Genomic DNA, 8,908 nt, shown 5'->3' on the forward strand with positions numbered 1-8,908 from the left:
AGAATGTAGCTGGGGTGATTATTGAAAGTGTTTCCCAGTATGAATGCAATTCACTAGAATGAGAAAAAAATGATGCAGGCAGAATTTGAGGGCCTCAGCAGAGAGGAGCTTTAGAGAGCAAAACATTCTAAAGTGGAAAATTAAAATAATTGAAAAACACACTAGAGCAGTGGTTCTCAGCCTGTGGGGCGTGAACCCTTTAGGGGCCAAATGGCCCTTTCCCAGGGCTTGCACAGGGCTTGCATATCAGATGTCCTGCATATCATATACTTACATTACGATTTGTAACAGTAGCAAAATGAAAGCTATCAAGCAGTAATGAAATAATTTTATGGTTGGAGGTCACCACAAAATGAGGAACTGTAAAAGGGTCGAAGCATTAGGAAGGTTGAAAATCACTGCACTAGAGGATTTCAATAAGAGACTTGAGTGAGCAAAAGAATTTGCATGGGCCAGAGGGATGGTTCAATGAGTGAAGTATTTGCTGCACACACCTGAGATCCCCAGCTCCACAGTAAAACAAGAGTCCTGAAAGATACCCTCTGCAGCTGGGGAGTGGCTCAGTGGTTAAGAGCGCTTATTGCCCTAGTCATAGGATCTGGATTTGGTTCTCAGCTCCCATACCAGGTGGCTCACGACCACCAGCTCCAGGGAATTCCAGAAGACTCTGGCCTCTATAGGCACCTGTACACACATGGGACACACAAACTCATGTAGGCACACGTATTTATTTAAAAATTAATATTAAGTCTGGGCATAGTGGTCCTTGCCTTTAATCACAGTACAGGGAAGGTAGAGACAGGCAGATCTCTGTGAGTTCAAGGCCAGCCTGGTCTATACAGTAAGTTCCAAGACAGCCAGGGCTACATAGTGAGACCCTGTCTTGAAAAAAATTTACAAAAAGAAAGTTATAGCCAGGCATAGTGGCACATGCTTTTAATTCCAGCACTTGGGAAGCAGAGGCAGTCTATCTTTGTGAGTTCAAGACCAGCCTAACATACATATTGAGTTCTAGGACAGCTAGAGCTACATAGTGAGATCCTGTCTTTAAAAAACAAACAAACAAACAAAAAACACAATCAGAAATAAAGAAAGCTGCCTCTTTACAGATGTGTGTCACATCCCATTTTTAAGAATGAGATTTTAAAATGTTCTTTTTTTGGAAAAAATGTTTTTTAAATTATTATGTGTATGCATGATGTGCATGTGGGGGAGGGGTGGATGGGATGCGTGTGCCACAGTGCACACATGGCAGCCAGAAGGAAACTGCAGAATCAGTTCTCCCTCCTTTACATGGACCTGAGCTGGTGGGGTTGGACTCAGGTTGCCAGGCTTTTGAGACAAGTGCCTTTACCCACTGAGCATCTCACCAGCCCAAATGATATTAAAAGAGAAAGAATAATCAAACTCAGAGCCAAGTGGGTAATTTGAAATTGCCAGATCATAGAAACAAAAATGAAGAGCAGGGCGTGTGGTGTGTACCTGTAATCCCAGCACTAGGGAAGCTAGAAGCAAGGGGTTCCCTGAAGTTACAGGCCAGCCCGAGCTATATATTGAGTTTCAGGTCAGCCTTGGCTACCTAGTGAAACCTGGTCTCAAGAAACATAAAAATGAAAAAAAGTGATAGAATCCTAAGGGACTTACAGGACACCATCAAGTAGATTGATACATTCTGGGAGTTTCATGAAGAGGAAAATGGAGGTGGGAGGGACAGAGAGCATATTTCAAGAAATAATCACTGAAAACTTCCCATTTCCATCTGAGGATAGAAATGAATAACCATGCTCAAAAGGTTCAGAGAATTCCGACTGAGATGAGCCAAAGACACCCATGCTAAGAAATACTATAGACCAGACATCATAAAGAAAAGTAAATTGTTACACACAAGGGATCTCCTGAAATATTATGAAGGAATTTCTCAACAGAAATCTGACTGGCAAGAAGACAATGCATGGCATACTTAAAATGCTGCCAGGAAAAAGAAAAAAAAAATACAGCCAAACAAAATACTGCATCTGTCAAAAGTGTCCTTCAAAAAAATGGAGGAGGAATTAAGACTTTCCAAGATAAAAACTGAGGGAGTTCATTACTAGAAGTAATGACAAGAAGTGCTTCCTGCCTTGATGATGCTTGCTTGCAATCCCAGCAACTCAGTAGGTATCAGGAAAGGCCAGCCTGGGTTACAGAGTGAGACCCTGTCAAACAAAAACATCAGGGTAGGGTGGCACACACCTTTAAATCTAGCACCTGGAGGCACAAGCAGGTGGGTCTCTGTGAGGTCAAGGCCAGCAAGGGCTACATAAGGAAACTGTCTCAAGAACAAAACAACACAAAAACAAGAAAAAGAAAGCTAAAGGAAGTTCTTGGGTTCAAGTAGGGATACTCAAGTTCAGACTAACAACAAAAAGCATAGGAAAGCGGTTGGGGATTTAGTTTTGTGATGCCCAAAAGCCCCAAATCCAGTAACTAGCACTGAATGGGGAAAAAAAACCATATAAAATATAAATACCACTGGTGAGTTCAGAATTATAGACAAATACAGATACATACAAATAAAGACAAGTATACTGCAATATAGTGCTATATAAATTACTCATTTTTTTTCAGTACTAAGGATTGAATTCAAGGCCTCTTACATGCCAGGAGAGCACTTCATTGGCCCTATGAATTATTAATTCTGGTATGGAATTAATTTATTTAAATATTTTTTTTCTTTTTGAGACAGCATCTCATGCAGCCCAGGCTGACCTCAAACTCACTAGTAGCTGAAGATGACCTTAGATTTCTGATCCTTTTGCCTCTACCTCCTGAGTGCTGAGATTACTGGCATATGCCACTCTACCTGGTTTATGTGGTGCTGGGGATCAAACCCGGGCCTCATGCATGTCAAACACCCTATCTACCCAAGTTCTATGTAGAATTAAATATGTGTATGTCTATATATCAATATCTATATAGCTCTCTCTCTAATTCTAGCACTCAGCGGGCAGGCAGAAAGATCACTTGTGAGTTTAGGACGAGCCTCTGCTACATAGCAAGTCCCCAACTCCAAGGAAAGCTGCATGGTAAGATCTTAGAAGTCTTCTGTCTATCCTGACAAGTAAAGCCTGAACAAATAGGGCAACCAACAGTTCTCCTTAAATCCATAAGAGAACCAGTATCACAGGCCAAATCATTCATTGCCTCTAGAATCGAGACAGATGGCTGGATAGAGAATTATACAGGAGCACATAGTGTGGGAACCAGAAAGTGTGGACAATCTGACAGTGAGAAGCTGCTGGGAGAGTTCGTGGGGAAGATTCCACACGGCTTGAGTTTAACCTCTGGGGACTTGACGAGGTTGTTACAATAAATATTGGATAATAGTGTCCTTTTGATAGGAGGAGGGAAAGGAGACCCTTTTTACCATACACCAGAACTTCCCAGGTGATCCCAGCACTCCAGAGACAGAGGCAGGCAGATCACTGTGAGTTCAAGACCAGCCTGGTCTACATATTAAATATTTGCTTATTAGGAGGGAAGAAATAAAACCCTGTATTTACAGATGACAATATTCTGTTTATAGAAAGTCCGAAAGTAAGATGTGGCTGCAGAGTTGGCTCAGTGGTTAAGAACACTAGCTGTTCCTCTAGGGAACTGGGGGTTGGTTCCTAGCAGAGTCACCTTCTGGCCTCTGAGGGCACATACTCAAACATGATGCATAGACATACATTCAGGCAAAAACACTCATACACATAAAATTGAAAAACAGAATTTAAAAAATCTTAAAAAGGGAGAGAAAAGGATGCCAGGCTGCTTCCAGCAACTAAGAAATTATAGCAAGATTGTAGGATACAAAATTAACATAAAAGTTGGTCACTTTCCTAAATACTAGCATTGAATGTGTAGCATATTGAGAGTAAATATATAGTACCTGAGCAAGATGGCTCAGTGGGTAAAAGACTTGCTGCCACCCCTGGTGACCTGATTCCATCCCTGGGACCCACATGGTAGAAGAGAACTGACTCCACAAGTTGTCCTCTGATGTCCCCATGCTGTGGCATGTGCTCCCCCCCCCTCACACACACACACACTAAATAAATATGAAAATATAATACCTATGGTGATTTGAATGAGAATGGCCCCCATAGGCTTGTATATTTGAATGATTTCACCAGGGAGTGGTACTATTTGAAAAGATTAAAAGGATTAGGAGGTGTGGCCTTACTGAAGGAAGTGTGTCATTGGGAATAGGTTTTGAGGTTTCAAAACACCATGCCAGGCCCAGAGTTTCTCTCTCTGCTTATGGATCAGGATGTAGACTCTTGGCTACTTCTACAGCTTCATGTTTGCCTGTGTGCCACTATGTTTCCCACCATGATAACAATGTACTAAGCCTCTGAAACTGTAAGCAAGCCCCCAATTAAATGCTTTCTTTTATAAGAGTTGCCTTGGTCATGGTGTCTTCTCACAGCAATAGAGCAGTTACTAAGACAATGCCATTTACATTAGCATCACCCAAAATGGAAACAGGTGAAAAATATAACAATGTGTGGTACAAGATCTACATGAGAAAAAGTTACAAAAAGTGATAAAAGAAAGAATTATATAGATATTGTGCATTTTAGACAACCAACCTAAGTGCTGGGAACTGAACACCAGTCCTCTGGAAGAGCAGCAAGTGTTTTTAACCACTGGAGATATCTCTCCAGCTCAGTTTAAAACCTGATTAATTAAATACCAGAAATCTCTAGAGGCTACCCCAGAAAAGGTAGGAAGGCACTCGATAAATGCCTCACCGACACCTTTGAGTATCCCGAGTGCATATATGGATCTAGTGACCTGGAGACATGGTTTTGGTTTGTCTTGTTGAGACAGGGTCTCATGCGGCCGAGAGACATGGCCTTGAACTCCTGATCTCCTCCTGCTAGGGACATGGTTTTAATAATAATACAGTCACACAAGAAGAAGCTGGGGAGCTGGGCTTGTGTTGGGTGGGGATTTGTAACTAGTACTTCTTCAGTTATAATCTTACCTCAATAAGTTATATCCTTACTGAGAAAGTGAACTTTAACAGTCTCCTGCTTCCATGGGCTTGTACTTAATACCACTGATCTGGGGTTCTGTATCAAAGTGTGAAATGTTTGGGGTTAACAAGCTGACTCCTCGGGTAAAAGTGCTTACTATGCAAGCCTGATGGCATGAGTTTAATCCCCGGAACCCACAAGGTGGAAGGAGAGAGCTGACTTGTGAAAGTTGTTCCCTGACCTCCACACATGTTCCTATAGTTTCTCTCTCAAACATATACAGTAAAGAAGTAGATATAGAAAATCTTTGCAAGAGAACGTTTGCAGTGAAGCATTTTAAGTTTATTCATGTGAAGGAAGTAATTTTACTTTTAAGGTTAAGGTTAAATGTTAATGTTAAGAGTAGCCACAAAAGTGATAAAAATTCCATTCCAGGGCTGTGGAGATGGCTCCAAGGGCAGAGAGCTTCTGCACAAGGCGAGCTTCTGCACAAGGCGAAGCAGGGTGTGGCAGTGTGCATCTGCATTCTCGACTGCCTGCCTGTTTTGTTTGTAACAAGGTCTCACTCTATATCCCAGGCTGCCCTGGAACTTGCTATGTAGCTCAGGCAACCTTCCTGCTTCAGCTCCCGAAGTTCTGGGATTACAAACATGAGCCTACAGGCCCAGCTTTTGGGTGTGTTCTTCCTTCCTTCCTTCCTTCCTTCCTTCCTTCCTTCCTTCCTTCCTTCCTTTCCTCCTTTCTTTATTTCTTTTTCAACATTTTAATGATTATTTGGGGCTTTTGGTTGTATTCTTGAACCTCTTAAGATAGTTTAGGGCTCAGGCAAGGCTGACAAACTGAGTTCAACACCGGGACCCACACAGTGAAAGAAGAGAAGTGACTCCTGCCAAATTGTCCTCTGACTTCCACACACATGATATGGTGTGCACATTACACGCATCCACACTCACACTGAATAACACAAAAAAAGTATCCACTAATTGTAGTACAAGTTTTTGTTGTTGTTTTGTTTTGTTTTGTTTTGTTTTTCAAGTTAGATGAGCTTTCGAACTTGATAGCTTATTGCAGAAGAGTGTAATTTGAATCCAAGAGGAAGATATGGAGAAGTCCTATGTTGTCCTAGTGACTTTAAAAAGGGCTATTGTAGCTATTGTGACTCAGCTAGAAACACCCTGGAGGTTTGCAAAGCTCAGGTCCTGTCCCAGGTGTCAAATTTCTGACTGATAATGACATCATGTTAATAAATTATCAGATGTCAACCTCTGACAACCTCTGATAAGTCTTTCTGAGTGGAAGCAATATCACAGCCAGGAATTGTTGTGCTGGTATTCTCAGCTTGGTTGCCTGAGAATGTAACTCTAGCATGGTTGACCAGGTAATCTGAACTCCTGGAGATGCTAAAACTTTTTCCTTGGTGACTGGTAGTCGTTTCAAATCCAAGGTTTAGGATTAAATACAGAGTATGGTTCTACTACAGGAATGGACCAGATCTTGAAAAGTGAACAAGCCTAGTTGGTACCTGGATGGGAGAATTAAATATAGATATGATAAAGAAATTAAGCATCTTATGTTAATAATTTTGTGTTTAAAATAATATTGTGTGTATTTTCTTCATATTTCAAGTGTAATTTAAAAAATAATATGACACACTACAGGATCTGATAGATCAGCATAAGACTCATGAGCTATAAGAAAATTTTATTAAGTTCACAAACAGTATGTAATATTGGACATCTAGACCTAGTGAGTTTGCCTTACATTTATATTTTTTTGTAAAGTACTTGTTTACTAAGGGTAGAAACTGGATTGGCCAGGAATACAAAAGCACGAAGCTTACAAATTCAGTTCAAAATATGTAATAGAATCAAATGTGTAGGTTTATAAGTGAAGCTACTTAGCAAAGTTTAGCTCCCTGCAAGTTACTTGAGTAATAATGAAAATTCTCCTTAAGCTTAGGAATTATTTTATGTTTCTAATATAACTGTATACATTTGGGGGGGGAGATACTAGTATACTTCTTTTTTCCCACTGGTGTACATTCATTGAACACAATGGGTAGTTTCTAAAAATTATTTATTTATTTATCTGTCTATTTATTTGATGTGTATGAGTGTTTTGCCTGCATGTATGTCTGTGTAGCATGTTACATGTGACATCCATGGGGGTCAGAGGAGGTATCAGATCCCCTGAAACTGGAGTCTCAGCTGGTTGAGAGCCTCCATGTAGGTACTGAGAACTGAACCTGGATTCTCTGGAAGAGCAGCCACTGCTTCTTTTTTTTTTTTAAGATTGATTTATTTATTACATATACAGTGTTCTGCCTGCATGTATGCCTGCAGGCCAGAAGAGGACACCAGATCTCATTACAGATGGTTGTGAGCCACCATGTAGTTGCTGGGAATTGAACTCATGACTTCCGGAAGAACAGTTAGTGCAGCCACTGCTCTTAACCACTGGCCATCTCTTCAGCTCTCACAATGGGTTTTATAGAAACATTTGTATAATGTACAGTGGCCTCCTTTCCCCACGCTCCCCTCACAGTATTTCCATCTATTCTTAGACAGCCTGGCTCTTACTTTAGTGTCCTATGTAATGTACACAGATGATTTTATGGATGTATGGAAAGCCTAGGATCCACAGAGAGAGACTGTGGTTAAGTATATGTTTATTAAATGACCCTTGGAGGTCAAAGTAAAACCACTGTTTTGAGTTTTGATGAATAAATTTAATATTAATTTTTAACTTAAGATGCTGGAAATAGGGCTGGAGAGATGGCTCAGAGGTTAAGAACACTGACTGCCAGCAGGAAGTAGCATGGGAAAGAATTCGCTGCCCATTTTCCCTGGTTAAAATGCTAAGTCAGAAGGAACTCCCTTGCATGGAGATGCAAATATCTCTCACTCTCTGATGGGGCTGCTAGAGAGACAGCAATTCCATGATTGGAATTTCCAAAAAAGAAAATGGGGAAATGAAGGGACCAGCTCCCCATTTCGGCAGCCATAACAGCCAAACACGTATTTGTCTGACCTTGTCTTAGTCACTAAGGTCAGATGCCTGCCCCTTTTGTCAGCCAAGACAGTAACACATGACAGTGCTTTTCTGACCTTGCCTTGGTCACTAGAGGTTAGGTGCCTGCCTTGTGGCAAGGAACCAATCAGAAGTTAGCTGGTGGCGCTATGCTTTACAACTCTGGTTGTACTTTACGGACAAGTGCACAGCAATGACGCACAGAGCATAGCAACCACCCTGGGAGGGCCTATGGGCCATAACAACCAATTGGCCAATCAACACATGGCAAGCCCTCCAAGCCAGGAGGCACACCAATCCTGAGCCTGTGGGTACCTACCCCTAGACAACCCCCTTACGCTGCCTTACAAGATCTCTATGCAGCCCCTTCGAGCTGTCTTTGCTAGCCATCCGCCATGGCAGATGGATGAAAGACCCGAACTAACATGGGGTTAGCTCGTTAAAAAAACAATAAAACCTCATGCAGTTTGCAGAAAAAAAAAAAAAAAAAAAAAAAAGAACACTGACTGGTCTTCCAGAGGTCCTGAGTTCAATTCCCAGCAACCACATGGTGGCACATAACCATCCGTTATGAGATCTGGTGCCCTCTTCTGGTGTGCAGATATACGTGGAAGCAGAATGTTGTAAACATAATAAATAAAATCTTTAAAAAAAAAAAAAGATGCTGTAAATAGTCTTGTGTTTACAAAATCTGCCTTCACACATGAAAAAAAAATCACTTTGGCCTGGAACTCACTATGTATCCCTGACTGACCTCCAACTAAGGATCCTCCTGCTTCTTTTCCTGAATGCTGGGACTGCAGGAACTGTGTGTGCACAGCCTCCCCACCTCCCCCGCCCCCCATGGCCACCTTAAGACAATTGCTTCAGAG

Source organism: Cricetulus griseus, chromosome 2, assembly GCF_003668045.3.
Source record: "Cricetulus griseus strain 17A/GY chromosome 2, alternate assembly CriGri-PICRH-1.0, whole genome shotgun sequence".
In the NCBI taxonomy this organism is placed as follows: Eukaryota; Metazoa; Chordata; class Mammalia; order Rodentia; family Cricetidae; genus Cricetulus; species Cricetulus griseus.